This window comes from Nematolebias whitei, chromosome 13, assembly GCF_014905685.2.
Source record: "Nematolebias whitei isolate Nwh7 chromosome 13, NemWhi1, whole genome shotgun sequence".
Classification (NCBI taxonomy): domain Eukaryota; kingdom Metazoa; phylum Chordata; class Actinopteri; order Cyprinodontiformes; family Rivulidae; genus Nematolebias; species Nematolebias whitei.
Window position 1 is genome coordinate 31,174,296 of NC_056510.1, and position 17,581 is coordinate 31,191,876.

The 17,581-nt window shown below is 38.9% G+C and overlaps 1 protein-coding gene across 1 annotated transcript in view; it reads right to left on the bottom strand.

Annotated features, from left to right (window-relative positions):
• fgf14 (fibroblast growth factor 14) overlaps positions 1-17,581 on the bottom strand; it is a 293,247-nt gene that overhangs the window by 5,512 nt on the left and 270,154 nt on the right. The gene's annotated exons all lie outside the window — the stretch shown is intronic.

Sequence of the window (17,581 nt, forward strand, 5' to 3'; positions counted from 1 at the left end):
GGGCATCATATATATACATATATAATGAAAGCACTCCAATGATGTGCAGCTGCAGCGACGTACATGTATTTCCTCTCATCAACGTTGATGTCGGACCACTTAAAAAAAAAAAAAAAAAGCTACTTCTCCCATTTGAATCTTGCGCTATTATCAGCAACCTACTACCTTCTTCTGCAACACATCCATTATCACAATCTGACACTAGTACAATTGGTTTACCTTCAGTAATCTTTTTATTTTATTTTGTTGATGGTGCAGTTGGTAGAGCTGCCGGTTCTCAACAAGAAAGTTTCCGGATCAAATCCCAGCCCGGCGCCTTTCGGTGAGGGGTTTGCATGTTCTATCGGTGCATGCGTGGGTTTTCTCCGGGTACTCTGGTTTCCTCCCACAGACCAAAAACATGCATGTTAGACTGATTGGTAACTCTAAATTGTCCCTAGCTGTGAGTGAGAGAGTGAATGGTTGTTTGTCTCTATGTGTCCCTGTGATGGACTGGACACCTGTCCAGGGTGTATCCCTCCTCTTGCACAGTGACTGATGGACATGAGCACCAGTGATCCCCCACGAACCGAAAAGGAAGATGCAAGTAAGGAAGATGGATGGCTGGATGGCTGGATGGCTGGATGGCTGGCTGACTGGCTCGCTGGCTCGCTGGCTGGCTGGCTCGCTGGCTGGCTCGCTGGCTGGCTGGATGGATGGATGGTCTTATTCAGCACCTGTGCCATGGTCATTTAGAAGCAGGGTAGAAGCCTCATATGTATTTCTACTATCTTGCGGGTTTATTTGTCAGATTAAATAAAGCGTTCCAAGTGAAAGCTGCAATCGATTTCACGAAAATTGAGATTTATGAAAGAAAAAATTGTGCAGAAACCTTCATGCACACAGTTTTATGAATGTAAATAATTTTGCGCTTATGCACTTTTAGAATGTTGCTTGTTCACGAGATTTCAGTTTGAAAGCCGTGCACGAGGCCCCTGAAGAGCCATCACTATTATCGAGTGCTCACATTGTTTAGCATAGTGTTGTGTATGAATATTTCTGTTGAGTTATTATTCTTATGAATGTTTCTGTTCAGTGCCCTGAGATGACTTCTGTTGTGACTTGGCACTATATAAATAAACAGCATTGAATTGTGTCAACAGCATAAATGATCTTGCAAGATTAAATGAATTTACTGGTTTTATTGTGAAATTAACATTGCAGTGTGTCTCCCCTGTGATCATCTTCAATGAAACAATACTCTCATTCTCTCCTTGGCTTTAAACTTGACATCAGATGTAAGAGCATCTTGTTTTACCAGTCAGCCCATGCTCCTAGCAGGAAGTATTTTGTTAGGCACTCACATCAAGCCACAAGCCCTGAGAAAAACCTGTCCACCCAGGAAGCAAGTCACATGCATTTTTTTTTCTATTTTCTGTCTTTCTCCTTTATTATTTAATTGTTATGTGTTAAAGTTCAAAAAATATTATCTTTAGTAAATAAATATGAGCTTCAGGCAATTTCAATATGATTTAGTTTAAATAATAACAGACATAATTAAGTGATTATTTCAAGTAGTTACATTTTAAGTGATTACGGTTGATATTAATCCTTACACTTCTGTGCATTATACATTTATTGGGCTTGATCAAACATTTCTTTTCACAAAAAATATGAATAACGTAACTAAAAACATTTTGATCCTTCAGTCAACTGTAACAAAAGCAACGTGTTTGTTTACAGAAATAAATGTTTTAAATTCTATAATGTTATTGCTTTTTACAACCATAGAACAATAAATTAATAATTGCATAAGCCTTGTATGTCCTATACTGCATCTTTATGGAAAATTGGAAAAAGACAACAACCAAACAAACAAACAAAAAAAAACCCAACAATACAGGTTCAAGAAGGCCAGTCTGTGATCGAGAGGTTATCAGATCGATTCACTGAAGTGACAGCAATGATTTGGGTGGAGACAGTGATGCACTCACATCTGCCTCCACTTTCATTTACCCCACTCTGGTCCATTTAGCTGGCCCTTTATTCCTTTATTCCACCCCACCCCCCCGCCACCCCCCCCTCTCATCTGCTCCCCCTGGCACCCAGATGATAGCCCTCTGCTCCACATGTGGGCTGCAGTAACTCAGTGATTGTATCAGGAAGGGCATCCGCGGCATATACTATATATATATATATATATATATATATATATATATATATAGTAGTCATAAGATCATTTTGACATTGGTTAGCCATGCAAAAAGCAGGTAAACTGTGGCATGAAAAACATGAATTTTTTTTTTGTCAAGAAATAACCACATTATAAGTTGCAATAATTTCAGATGATCTGCACACATGGCTGCAATATCCTGATCAGTTCTCCTCTAGTTATTACCTCGCTCTTTATACGTCAATCTGGCAATGACATTAAAAACACTTTTTCTTCACAGCTTTCTGTTGTCTCCAGTTAACCCTCAAATCAAAAGGGAGAAGAAAAATAAAACATTTTTACACTGGCTACATTGCCAGGTTAAACACAAAAATATATATTGGGGTAAACTTGTCAAAAGACACATAAAGACTGTCAAGAAATCTGCAGGTAGTGTAACACACTGAGCCAATTTACTAAAACATTGACATTGTCCTGTTTCACAAAACACTGGAGCCACTCAGAGTAGATGTAACATTTTACCCACATTCAAAGAAAAGCGCCTTGTCTACATAAAAATCTTTATTTATTTAATTATAATTGAATAATATATCTTCTTGGATAAAGTTCACTTGTTAAATGAAATGCGAAATAAGTTCAGTATTAAACTGAAAGTAGATTGTTTTTAGTTTATTTATATTTATATATTTCTTGAAAAAAGTTCATGTATTCTTAACTGAGTTGATGGTAAACACTTATTACTTGTCTCCTTTGCTGCTGAAAATTTAAATTAAAAAAATAATAAATATTGCACATAATAAAATATCTATGTGCTAGGTTGAGAAGATTGTAGAACTAATGCAATAAGGAATACAACATCAGACAATAATACAACATAGATCTTTCACAAGGAATTACACAATGCCTGGAGGCAATTAGTGCCCATTTAAAATGCCATAAATCAGTGGCGGTCCTGGCCTTTTTGGCGCCCTGGGCGAGCAACCCCAACGGCACCCCCCCACAGTCCAGCGTGTTGTTTCCATGTGTTGGTCTGGCCACATGCTGGTAAAATCTTGGGAGGCAGTCTTTTAGATTCGTGTGATTAAAGTCTCCAGCTACCACGTAAAGAGCCCCAGGGTGTTTGTTCTACATCGAGCTAAAATGCTTATGCAGCTCCTACAGAGCATCAGCAGCATTAGCATCTGAAGCTATGTAAACAACTGTTATGAAGGCCACTGTGAATTTGCGGCGTAGATAATGTGGTCGACATTTCACTGTTAGCTGCTCCAAAGCCTTGGAACATGAGCTTTTTACTAGCATACAGTTTGTGCAACAACTTTTACTCACGTAAATCCGCCTCTCCTCGATTTCCCCCTAGCTCACTGCAGCGATCCGCTCAAAAAGAGTCTGTCATCCAGCTGGAACGCTGAGTCCGGCATGTCGCTGTTAATCCATGATTTTGTGAGGCAAAGCACCGCACATTTCCTCATCTCCTCTGAGGCATCCACTCTCAGATGAAGCAAATCCATCTTGTTGTCCAACAAGCGGACGTTTGACAGAAAGAGAGATGGTATCAGGAGTTTGACAGCTTAAGCGTTAGCTCGTAGCCTCTCCAGAATTCCAGCCCGGCAACCTCGCTTCTTAAGCTCGGAGCAGCACTTCATCAAGCAGCTTCTCTGTCTTTGCAACAGCTTCCAGGTAGATGCCTTTAAGAGCTGCATTCTGCCAAGCGTAGATTTGAGTTTGTTGCTGATCGCTGCTATATTTCGTGGCAAATCAACTCTTATTCTTAATGTGATACAACAGATTTAAAAAATACAAGTCTTAACTTTTTATCCCCCCCCCCCCCCCCCCCCAATGAAATTGATGTTTTCGTCATGGATTTCTCATTTTACTAATGCTATATGGTGTCACTTATATGGGTTTTATGAACTCAGAACACACAATGTCATGATTATAATGCAATTAGCTGTTCGGTGACAGTAACCCATCCAACTAACAAACTAACCCTAACCAACATGGATGACATTAATGATCCCAGAGAAGCATCCAGCTGTATTCAGAGTGTCCTTTCTCTATCCTTGCTTCAGGACTTTGTGGGCATTTCTGACAGGAGGGCACACATGCATAATCTATAACCACAGAAACGGCTGACATGTCAGAAAACTTTATGGAAGAGCCTGCCCACATTCTACATGAGAACAGTCAAAGACTTTGTGCAGGAAATGATGGGTCAGAGGGAGGATTTGTTGCAAAAGATGTAAACATTCTGATGTCTGTCTGTCTGGTCAGTGGACACATTACACAGCAGACTTAACTTCCAACTGTTTTAGTTTTACAAGGAGGGATTAGAAAGCAGGATTATTGTTGTGGCTTCAAAAGTTGAACAGAGAAGGTGAACAAAACAATCCATTGACTGACTTAAATTTTAACTGCTTCAGATTACATGACCTGGGGATAAAGAGGTCTGATAAATTTAATCTGAAATATTATTGGACATCAACTCTACAGTTACTTGTTGTGTACAGAGTTTCCAAAATAATGCCTTATCTGTCTCTATTATGAGAAAGACACAACAATGGGATTTTGGCAAAACAAGGATGAAAACCCAGATTTTATTTAGCTCACATATACCTTCCAATTTTCCTTTTTTTTTTTTTTTTTTTTTTAACCAAGCATGCCTTACTGATGCAGGATTTACTGTTTTATATAAAAACCCCTGAGTCCAGAGTGTGAACATTCAAACTGTGATTTGCTAAACAATAATTAGCATTTGCAAATTTTATGACTGCTATAAACAATAGCGTTGCAGAGTGACAGATGAAAATGTGTGTGGTTACCATGGTGACCCTAATGAGCCTCATTAGGCAGCTTTAACTTTTGTTTTTAATCTTCCATCTCTTTATATGTTTTATACAATTTGTACATCTAAATTTAGGAATTTCATCAGCTCAGATTACTCTAAAAGTAAGTTCCAAATTATTATTTGGGCATTATAGAAAAAAAATCTCAAAATGTCAGTATTTCAGTAGTGTGAAGGTTTTTTATTTACACTTCTTTGGCAACTCTTGGCTCAGCAATTCTGAGCAAACCAAATAAACTGTTTTTAAATAAATGCGTACAGACAAGTTGCAAAACGTTGGTTAAAAAACAGTTTTATTGACATGCATTCTACTTTTTCAGTTAAGTAATTGCAATTAGGTTGTTTTTTTAACCCACTGAGCTGAGCTGCACCCCAGCTTGGTTGGCTCCTTTAATGTCACAAATCAGTACTTTGGCAGCCAAAGTCTAGCACAGCAACTTACACAACACCTACAAGACAGCCTTGAATAAAAGGTGTAATCATACAAGCTGATACCAAGGCCATAATTGTGGCTAATCAAATGCCTTCACATAAGCAAACAGTCTTGTTTATGAAGGCTGAACATGCGGAGGTGGATTGTTTGGAGGAATCTGCATTCAGCTGTATTTGTAGCTTGGAGCAGTGAAGGCAGCTGACGTCAGATGCATTGTTTGCTGACTGTATTTTAAGTGTGTCATTAATGTTGAATGTTTATCTTTGTCTTGCCAAAAAAAAAGCATTTTTTAAAACGTGTCTATTTTTTCAATTATTATTCCCCTGACAAAGAGAAACTGAAATCCAACCCATGTCTACACAGTCAGGCTTTACAATTTAATTACCAACTGAACAATGAGCAAATTATGAAGACAACTAAAGACAATCTGTTGTCACAAAGATAACTATCTGAAACAACTGTCTGCCAGAAAGCAAAACTAACCAGCACATTTAATTAATTAATTAATTAATTTATTGCAGATGTTAAACAGGTTGATAAAGAGGATAAATTAATGGTCGAGAACAAGTGATTGGAAAATAGCAATTAGCATCAACTTCTGCAAAAACTGTTTCATGTCAAAACAATTTACAGAGAGTTAACTTTGTCAATGGGAGCACTGGTGGTGCAGTTGGTAGAGCTGCCGCATCTCAGTTTATTTTAGTTTATTTAAGTGTATTACAAGTATACTTATTTTACACAAAAAATGAGGAAGTGTACTTGAAGTTTACTTTTTATAAACCTTATTTGATATACTTAGTAAAATAGTATAAAAATGTCCCAATTTAGTCCAAAAAAGTATTAAATCACTATACTTTCTAGTACACTACAAGTATGGTGTGTAGTATACTTGATATACTTGCAAAAATGAACTTCAAATATAATAAGTTTTGTTAAGGGATGCATGTTAGGCTGACTGGTAACTCTAAATTGTCCATAGGTGTGAGTGAGAGAGTGAATGGTTGTTTGTCTCCATGTGGCCCTGTGTTGGACTTGCGACCCGTCCAGGGTGTACCCCGCCCCTCGCACAGTGATTGCTGGACATGGGCACCGGCGACCCCCATGACCCAAAATGGAAGAAGTGGGTAAAAGATAATGGATGGATGATGGAAGAAGGGTGACCCTTGCTCGTCACTTTACAACAATTATTTACTTGTTTGTACTTGTTAAAATTGGGAGCACTATCTCAGGTTACTGACCATTAACAAGTTAAGACTCTTTATCAGAGTCAGAGTCAGAGTCAGAGTTTCTTTATTGTCATTCGCACCTCATGTGGTACATGTGGTGGAGCGAAATTATGTACACAGGGTCCCAGTTACATCCAACAATAAAATGTATAAGAAAAACAGTAATAACATCTAAGATATGAACTAAGAAAAACATCAACTAAATATACACTAAGCACTCATAACATAAAACATTGAACATCACCACAAACATGAACATGAGTCCGTGAGCAGATGTGCACGCATGAACACACCAACATTGAAACAGATCAGCAGCAACACGAAACAGATCAGCAACATGATATGGTCCTTCACAGTGATCATTCTAGTCAGAGATTCATGAGTCTAACAGCCTCAGGGTAGAAGCTGCTCCTCAGTCCAGCGGTTCCACACTCAATGCTCCCTAACCTCCTTCCTGAGGGGAGCGGGGCAAAAAGTGTGTGTGCTGGATTTATGGATAGTCAACGACTAAATTCACCCTTGAATTATCAGACTCAACATGAAGCTGAATTCATAGTTACAGTGAATTCTCATCATAATATTAAACCAAATGAGAAGGGATCTGAATTTGCCTTTTACATCCTTTATGTTTACCCGCTTCTTCCTTTTCGGATCACAGGGATCACTGGTGCCCATATCCAGCTATCACTGTGTGAGAGGTGAGGAACATCCTGGACAGGGCTCCAGTCCATCATAGGGACACAGAGACAAACGAGACAAACAACCATCCACTCTCTCATTCACACCTAGGGACAATTTAGAGTTATCATTCAGCCTAACATGCATGTTTTTGGTCTGTGGGAGGAAACTGGAGTACCCGGAGAAAACCCACGCATGCACAGAGACAACATGCAAACTTCACCCAGTAAGGCCCCCAGCTGGGATTTGAACTGCTGTCCTGCTCGCTGAGAGATGGTGACTCTATCAACTGCACCACCGTGCTCCCCTCACTTTTACATTTTATTACAAAAATAATAAATCCAGATAAGACTCATCAACAACAAAAAACAAAATTAAACAACACAAATGATAAAGAAAAATAATTTGTAGAATAACTAGTTTGAAAAGTAGTAATTTCTAAAAAAAATAACAAAAAATCCAAACAATAATCAGTCAAGGATTAATTCTCGTTTATCTAAAGCAAATTAATTATCTCAGCAGGAATTATTTTAGCTTTTATACGCACATTAATTTAGACAAAGTTTTACTATTTGATCAATAGTTTACTTTGGAATTTGGTTGAGATGTTATTTAATGTGACCAGATTAAGTAATTTATTATCACTGCAAGCCAGGAAATGATTTATTAAGTTGCATCAGTTAAAATGGCAAAACCAGACCCAAAGTTGCATCATGTCACCAGGATGTCAGAGGTCACAGTCAGGGGTGCACATCTTCATGCTTCATATTGAAGAGGACAAAGAAGGAGACGGAGTCAGCACACAGTTTCACACCAGTGCAAAATCAAATGATTTTTGAGACACCAAAAGGTGGATTTTCCAGATACTCCCCGTCTGGCGCTCCACATCAGTAGCTTCTTTATCGTGTGATTGGTCACGCTCTAAATGGGAAAAGCCATAATTGACCTTGACCACAGACAGTGTGAGGGTCCAAACTGCTCGGCCCATTGTAATCAGCAAAGCAAAGAGACAGAAGAAAATAAGGAGTAGTCACAGCAAACCAGGAAGAATTGATTTTGAAGAAGAAAAAAAAAGAAGTGTGGGCAGGCAAGGGTAAAAGAGATGAATAGGGTGAAATGCAATAACAGAACTGATATAAAGAATGAAAAAAGCAGTAGGTGTAAATACTGGTTTAAAAATTTTAGCAATTAAAACAAAAAGAAAATGTATGATTTTAAACGTTTCACTTTAACCAAGGAATGTTAAAAAAATTTAATAAAAAATAGGACAATTTAAAAACAGGTGAAAGGAGGCTTGTTTGATGACGGAGATATGCTTAATAATATGTGATTGCTCATTACCCCACTGTGGGAACCAAAAAAATCATTTATTAATGCTGCCAGCATAAAAACCTGTTAAGCCACAGAAAAAGGTCAACCTGCAGAAAGTTGAGCTACATCACTTTGCTGTGATTATCTGTATAAGAGTCACGTAGGCAGTGTGAGCAGACAATAGGAGCTTCAGCAGATCTGTCTGATTGTTAAACTCACAGGAGGAAGAGAAGTGAGGACCAAAATAGGAAGAATGGCCTGTAAACAACTGGATAATGTACCTGTAGACAAGTCACATGTTTAAGTTCTTAAAAAAATAGCAAGAAAAAAACATGTTTAAATTTGCTAAATATATTTATAAGTATTCATAGTGAGAATAAAACAAGATAATAGGCAAATTTGGTTATGTACAAGATAAATTCCTGAGAACATTTTCAGGAATGTCAGCCGGGCATTGGTAAGAAGGAGTGATTATTATGATCGTTTCATAATGGCTAGTGATTTTTTTCCCCTAAGTTAGCTTATGCTTCATTATATGTTTTTTTGACTGTGGTTAGGATACATGAGAGAAGTGGAGTGTGCTTTATTCACACAAGGAGAGCTGTTGGTCAGGCTACTTCTTGTTGAGCCATTAACTCTACAGGTGTCAGAGTGAGATGAAAGTTACATTCTGACAAAGCCACAACTATAAATATATAAATTAAATAAATACATAAAGACAAACCTATTCCTAAAGCACATTTTAAAATAGCAGGTTGTTACCAAAGTGCTAAGGTGGAGCTTAAAATAAAAAACAAACAAACAATAAAACAAATTATTTAAAAGCATCAAACAAAAATACACATACTGTACAACACATAATAATAAAACATTAAATCAACTCACGTGGGTTAAAAAAAATTCAAAATAGATGTGTTTTTAAAAGAGATTTAAAGTTATGGAATGAAGAGAGTCTAATGTTGTGGAGCAGATTGTTCCAGTTTAGGAGCCATGACTGAAAACCCTCAGAGATTCAACCTGTTTTCAGTACGACCAAAAGCAGCTGATCCGATTGTCTTGGTGTCCAAGAAGGGCTGTAAGGTTGAAGTAAGTCACAAAGATATAAGGGTGCAAAGCCCTTCAGGCATTAATAGATCAGCATGAGAATTTTAAAATTCTGTTCACTTCATTATGTTCTGTTCTGTAACACATAGGGAGCCAGTGAAGGGAGGATAAACTGGTGAAATATGCTTGAACCTACAAATTCTTATTAAGAGCCAAGCTGCAGCATTCTGGACAAGCCGGAGACGTGAAATGGAGACCTGACTGACCCCAAGATAAAGTTGCTGTAAAGCATTACAGTAGTCTAGCTGAGTTGTAATGATAGCATGGGCTATTTTCTCCAGGTCAGGTCTGATCAGGTGGGGGCTGAGATGGGATAGAGGGTGGGCAGCCAACTCAGGACCCAAAAGTGCCAGGTTTGATCCCCAGTCATTGCAAATATCATGGTGTCTCTGAGCAGGACACCCTATCACCAATTGCTCTCCGAGTGACTTCAATAGCTGCCCACTGCTCCACCTGGGGGTGGATGGGTTAAATGCAGAGAGCAAATTTTGCCATTGTATGGGAACATACAATGAGGACAACACATAACACATTATTAATGTTATTATCAACACTGACTTAAGATTAGCTGTATGTCTTGACTGGGAGAAGCTTTTCTGCAAAACAGAGTGGATCTGATTATTAAACTTAAAGTCAGTCTAAAATCATCCTCAGATTTGCAACAGATTGCCAAAGATATGGCTCAAGAGGTCCAATATTTACCGGGTGAATGTCAGCAAATAAGCTAGGACTTGAACACAATAACTTGTTTTCTTATTGTTATAAAATAATAATAATAATAAATAAATAAGCCATTCATGCCTTAATGTTGATGTTGTTGCCAGTTCGTGGACTTCAGCTCCGCATTTAATACCATCTTCCCTGATCTGCTCCAAGACAAGCTCTCCCTGCTCCATGTACCTGACTCCACCTGCAGGTGGATCACAGACTTCCTGACAGACCGGAGTCAGTGCGTGCGGCTGGGGAGAGCTGTCTCGGACATTCGGACTATAAGCACAGGATCTCCACAGGGCTGTGTGCTTCCCCCCCTGCTTTTCTCCCTGTACACCAACTGCTGCACCTCCAGCCATGACTCTGTGAAACTTATTAAGTTTGCAGATGACACCACCCTCATCGGGCTCATCTCGGACGGTGATGAGTCTGCATACAGGAGGGAGGTGGACCGGCTGGTGACCTGGTGCAGCAGCAACAGCCTGGAACTCAATGCCCAGAAGACAGTGGAGATGATTGTGGATTTCAGGAAAGCCACAGCCCCTCTGCCCCCCCTCACCTGTAATGATACCCCCATCACCACTGCAAATTCTTATCGGTTCCTCGGCACCACCATCACCCAGGACCTCAAGTGGGAGCCGACCATCAGCTCCCTCATCAAGAAGGCCCAGCAGAGACTGTAATTCCTGTGACAGCTGAAGAAGGCCAAGCTGCCGGCCAAGCTGATGGTGCAGTTCTACACAGCCATCATCGAGTCCATCCTCAGCTCCTCCATCACGGTGTGGTACGCCGGGGCCACTGCCAGGGACAGACTCAGACTGCAGCGCATTGTGCGCTCAGCTGAGAAGGTGATCGGCTGCAGCCTTCCATCCCTCCACGACCTGTACGTCTCCAGGACTGTGAGGCGAGCAGGTCAGATCACAGCTGACCCTGCTCACCCTGCACACGGACTGTTTGAACCACTCCCCTCAGGCAGGAGGCTTCGGTCCATTCGGACCAGAACCTCCCGCCATAAGAACAGTTTCTTCCCCTCTGCTGTTGGACTCCTGAACACTCATAATGCTACCTCATAATTTCTGCTATGGTCACATTACATCTGTATTATAATTGAATACTCCATCTGTACTGTTCTCTAAGCTTTTTTATTGTTTTCTATTGTATGTGCTCTGCACAATTGGAAAAGACCCCGACGAACTTTGGGAGGAAATCAAAGCCATCACACAAAATACAGCGGAAAAAATAGTCCCTTTGAAAAAACCAGGAAGAAGAACTCAGTGGATATCGGACGAATTGTTCCAAATCGCCAACATGCGCAGAGTAGCCAAAGCTACTGGTAACAGCACAGAATTCAGAAGGCTAAATGCGATATTTCAAAGGAAAGCCAGAGAAGACAAAGAACATTACTGGAACAATCAATGTGCAAAGCTGGAAGAAGCAAACAAGTTAGGTCATACACGAGCTCTTTTCACCTATGTGAAACAGACCAGGGCACCGTTTGCAGCACGCAAAGCAGCGGCCATCAAGGACCACGATGGAAAATTATTACATGACAAAAATCAAATCAAGCGTAGATGGCGGGAATACACAGAAGAGCTGTACTCAGACCATCAAATAGGACCGATGGAACAGGCATGTCAGGTCGAACAAGAACCATGCATTCTTGAGGAAGAAGTCGAGTGGGCTTTGAAACAACTACCAGACGGAAAAGCCTCTGGAATCGACCATCTACCTGTTGAACTACTAAAAGCAGTGCCGATTAAGCTTTTAACAGACCTATGTCAAAAAATCTGGTCCACCAATTCGTGGCCCAAGGACTGGAAAAGATCAGTCTTTGTCACTATTCCAAAAAAAGGCGATGCCCAGGAATGTTCCAACCACCGTACTATCGCCCTCATATCTCACGCAAGTAAAATCCTTCTGAAGATCATACAGAATCGCATTGCAACGATTGTCGATAAGGAACTGCCGGAAGTTCAAGCTGGTTTTCGCAAGGGACGCGGCACTAGAGACCAAATCGCAAATTTACGTTGGATCATGGAGAAGACCCAGGAATATCAAAAGGACGTCTATATGTGTTTCATTGACTACAGTAAAGCTTTTGACTGTGTTAATCATGAAAAGCTATGGAAGTGCCTGACACAAATGGGCGTCTCAGAACACATCGTACAGTTAATAAGATCTCTTTACAACGACCAAGAAGCAACGGTTAGGACGGCATACGGGAACACGGAGTGGTTTCAAATCAGGAAAGGTGTTCGTCAAGGCTGCATCCTGTCACCAGTTCTATTCAATCTGTACGCAGAAGTGATCATGAGGCGTTGCAATTTGGAAGAATCTGAAATTGGAATTAAAATTGGCGGCAGAAACATCAACAACCTTCGGTATGCAGATGATACAACCCTGCTCGCAGAGAGTGAAAAGGACCTCGATTGCCTCGTTCGACGTGTGCAAAAGGAAAGTGAACGAATGGGACTGTACCTGAACATCAAAAAAACAAAAGTTATGACCACGGCAGGCAATGGTATAATGAACACGCAAATCAACAACACGGTAATCGAGTCTGTCCAAGATTTTATCTTTCTTGGTGCAAAAATGGACCGCAGTGGGGCTTCGGCTCCCGAGATCAAGAGACGAATTACACTTAGCAGGACTGCAATGCTGGGATTAGATAAGCTCTGGAAGAGCAAGGATATTAACCTTGTAACTAAAGTAAGACTAGTCAACGCAATTGTCTTCCCCATAATGATGTATGGCTGCGAAAGTTGGACGCTTAGGAAAGTAGAGAAAAGAAAAGTCGAAGCTTTCGAACTGTGGTGCTGGAGAAGAATGCTAAGAATACCTTGGACTGCTATGTTGACAAACAAGACAGTTTTGGACCGGGTCAAACCATCAATGTCCTTACTGGGCAAAATTACCAAACAGCAGCTCTCTTATTTTGGTCACGTGATGCGTGCAAATTCTTTGGAAACGTCAATGATGCTTGGAAAAGTCAGTGGAAAAAGAAGACAAGGCCGCCAAAGAACGAGATGGCTCGACACAATAACGACAACAATGAATATGCCAATTGCGGAATTGAAAAAATTGGTGAAAGACAGGGAGGCATGGAGTTCGAAGATTCATAAAGTGACCGAAAGTCGGATACGACTGATCGGATAATCATCATCATTGTATGGGTGTACATATGGTTATGTTATGTTTTTAATTTTACTTTATTTGTGGGTGTACACAGGCTTATGTCTTATGTAATGTTCTCATTTTTACTTATTTTTTACTTTATTTTTACTTTATTTTACTTTATTACTATTCGCACCTTATGTCAAAGCAAATTCCTAGTTTGTGAACCTCGTTCATTGACATGGCAATAATAAACTGATTCTGATTCTGATGTCATCAAGACATTTCAACAGAGAGTGGATGAAGCAAGAGTTATTATTAGGTTTAAGGGCAGATACATATGACAGTCATAAGCATATCAATGACACAAAAGTCCATGTTTCCTCAGGATAGACCCCAAAGAAAGCAAGCACAATGAAAACAGAAGACACCCAAGAATAGAGCCCTGCAGAACCCCACTGGAAACAAATGCTGAAGTGGATAAAAAATTACCAGTATTAACACAAAAGGTTCTGTCACTCATAAGAATGGAACCACTCTATTGCTGCACCTTTAATCCCAACCCAGTGTTCTGACCGTGATAAAAGGATACTGCACAGTGTCAAAAACAGCGGTAAGGTCCAGAAGTACAAGCATCACAAACTGTCCAGACTCATTTGCTAAAAATAAATAAATAAAAATGTATATAAACATATAAATAAACAAATAATCTCTTGACATTCACTGGATTTTACAAATCTTTGAATTTGAATATGGCAGAAGTTTGGGTAAGATGTGCAAAAATGCTGTGTTTAGACAATAGGGGTGTCCCAAAACTAGTTTTATTCAGACTGAGTACAAGTACTTTAATCTGGGTACTTGCTAATATCAATTAGTTAATGAATTAGTTCTTAAACATTACACAGTGACATAAAAAATTTAAGATAACATTTTTAGATTTTTCTACCTGGAGTATTGAGCATGCATCAGGATATTTATTACACAATGACGTTAGAAACATGTTTCTCTTAGTAACAACAAAGCAAAAAGTCTTGTCAACATCACCTGCATCTTAAAATGTCTCTAAACTAATGCAGCCACCAAGCATAAAAGTGGTATCAGTCCAAATTATCTGTGTGATGAGTACGAGTACTTGAGGTTGGTACTGTGCCTGTTAGGATACTAATAATGATACAGAGACCCTACTATTAGAAAATTTAAGACAAGTTACATAGGTCTGAATGATGGATATCATTTCAAATGACTATGCTTTATTTAGATATTATTTTAAACAAAATATCAACCAAATTAAATGGTCCACATTTACACCTTTTAAACCAGACCTGAAGATCTGCAAAGTACAAAGTATTTTACAAAGTTTCATATTCATACATTAAGACATTCATGTAATGTATTTTACACTTTCTATGTACAAAACTTTTATATTTTTAGTAATACACAAATAGGCATATTGAGAGCAGCCAGGGATTTGATAGTTTTCCCAAGACCCTCTATCAAACTGCAGGGTTTGGGTTCAAACCCTCTGTCCTCCAATGTAGACTATACCTCTCTGCCAAAGATCAATAAATTAAAACAAAGCATGCAGTTGCACTTGCAAGGTATTGCAGTTTCATACATATTTATATTTTAATTTATACCCTGAAGCATTTTGCATTATTTTAGTGGACACTTATCCAAACTGCTTTCTCAGTAGAAAATGGTCATGTAAAGAGCAATGAGCAATAAATATTCATGATGAGTATTTATTTTGCTGTTTTGCAGGTTGATGTGAATAGATGAAACAAAAATTCTTAATTAACAAAAATCAATTATTTTATTTTAATTAAAAAAGCAGTCTGAGAGCAACTAAGGTCTGACACTAACATAGATGTTTCTGCATCTTATAATTTAAGCAGCTGAAAATCTTGAAACAAGAATTTTCTTTGCATATTGTATGAGTTTGAATAAATTTTCAAAGCCGCAATGAAAACAGACAAGTATTTTATGTTGTGAGGTTGAAACTTTGGGGTGAATCACTGCAGAAGACTGAATGTTTTCTATTAAATGAATAAAAAGAAGTGTGCTGCAGGAAACCCTGGAGAGTAGATGGAGAAAGAGCCATTTTCCCCTGATGAATCACCAGTGTGTCGAGTGTGTGTTTTATTCAACTCTGCTGTGGTTGATCCATAAACTGAAGGCTGAATGGTGTCAAACAAGTAAGATTTTTCTTAGATTGGCAAGTCAATGCTTGTTGAGCAAGCCAGTGAGAAAAAAGCAAACAAGAATTGTGACGTGTTTCACAAACACACACACACACCGAGCACACTCATGCAAGTCGACTCACAAACAAAAATAACAGTTGCTCATAAGGCAGGAATACAAAGAGCATATAATAAAAGTTGAGAAGTGCTTCTTTCATTTCTCTTATTCTGCCGACGATGTTTATGCTACCTATGCCCGCATTGTTTTGTCTTTAATAACCTATAATCCCCATTTTACCTTTTTCATAAAAGTATGTGCATTTTTATTCAATCAATATTTTAATGCAATCTGACTTGTGTGATGGAACCACAAACAGCTCATCTTGAAAACACAAAAAATGGTATTGACTAAATACATTTTAAAGATAAGCTAAAATAAGAAAAGAAAAAAAACATGGAATGGGATGAGATTGATCCCCAACACAAATTCTGACCACTAATATATTGGGCAAGATGTTAACACAATATTTCATAAATCACGGGACGTGATTTATTGAAACTTTCAGTACGAAATATTGATTGTATTTCTAAGATTGCCTAACTTTTAGATTCAAACAAACTCTAGATGGCTGTCACATCAGCTGTCTGATCTGATGAAACATCAAAATAGCCTGTTTTCAAAGATAAGTCCACATTTCATCACAGAATCATCTGCTGAGCGACAGAAATTCTGCTCTGAACTATGAAACAAATTTTCATAGTTGCCATCAAGGTTTCAGCGCAGCTCACCATTTGTGCTTTCCTTTGGGTAGGATGTGACGCATGCTCGAGGCTACAAATGTGTGCCAATAAAACTAGAAATAAATCCCTCAGATGGCTGAGGGATAAAGGGCTCTATTTTCACAGAGATAAGAAAGAAAAAAAACAGGTGCAGTTTAGTGTGATACACCTGCATTGTTTGCTCTTTCATCTTTAGTGACAGTGCACTGAGTGGGTGGAAAGGCACCATGGAATTTATGTGCATGCAAGGAGAAGGTAGTGCTATGCAATTCTGGTACCAGGTTTGGTGTCAGATAGAGCTGGAGCACTCCCTCTTATCACAAATGCAGACACGCTCAGATTTTTCATGGTTTTCCAGGTGACAGATATGCAACCTGAACAATGCAGGGAGGGAAAAAACGCTTGACAAGAGTCTTGGAACATTGCAAGAATATCAATGAAAATGTAGTCCAAGAGAGTTTATGCATATACAATGATGCTTTTTTAAAATAAAATTGTTATTATTAGTAGCATAAGTATTAATTCAGTTGGAGTTGTGATGGCTAAGTGATGCAAGTAAATCTGAGGCTGCTAGTTCGACCTCAGATTGCTTCAGGAAGGGCATCCAGTGTAAAACAATGGCCAAACCTTTCATATGCGCCCACTGTGGCAACCCCTGCAGAACAGAGCTGCCAAAAGAAAAACTAACATCACTATTAATAGTTAGATGTCAAAATATGTTTTATTATATAAACAAAATGTGACATAATGCTATCCACAGTTTTGTAGGGTGTGTAAAGGCCATTCTTTTTCTTTGGTTGAGCTATGCCTTATACAAGACAAGACACATTCTCTATGATTTCCACTCACACACATTTTTACTGTATCTTTGCACAACACAAGTACACAAGTTACTAGGAACACAACAAGCATTTAAGTGTCATATTCTGACATGTGCTACTTCTTGGATATTTGCAACAGAAGTTCATGTGTAAAGCATTTAAACCAATGACTTTGAAAAAAATCCCAATAAATCTAGCATTATACAGCATCTAGTTAAAAGTGATCAGG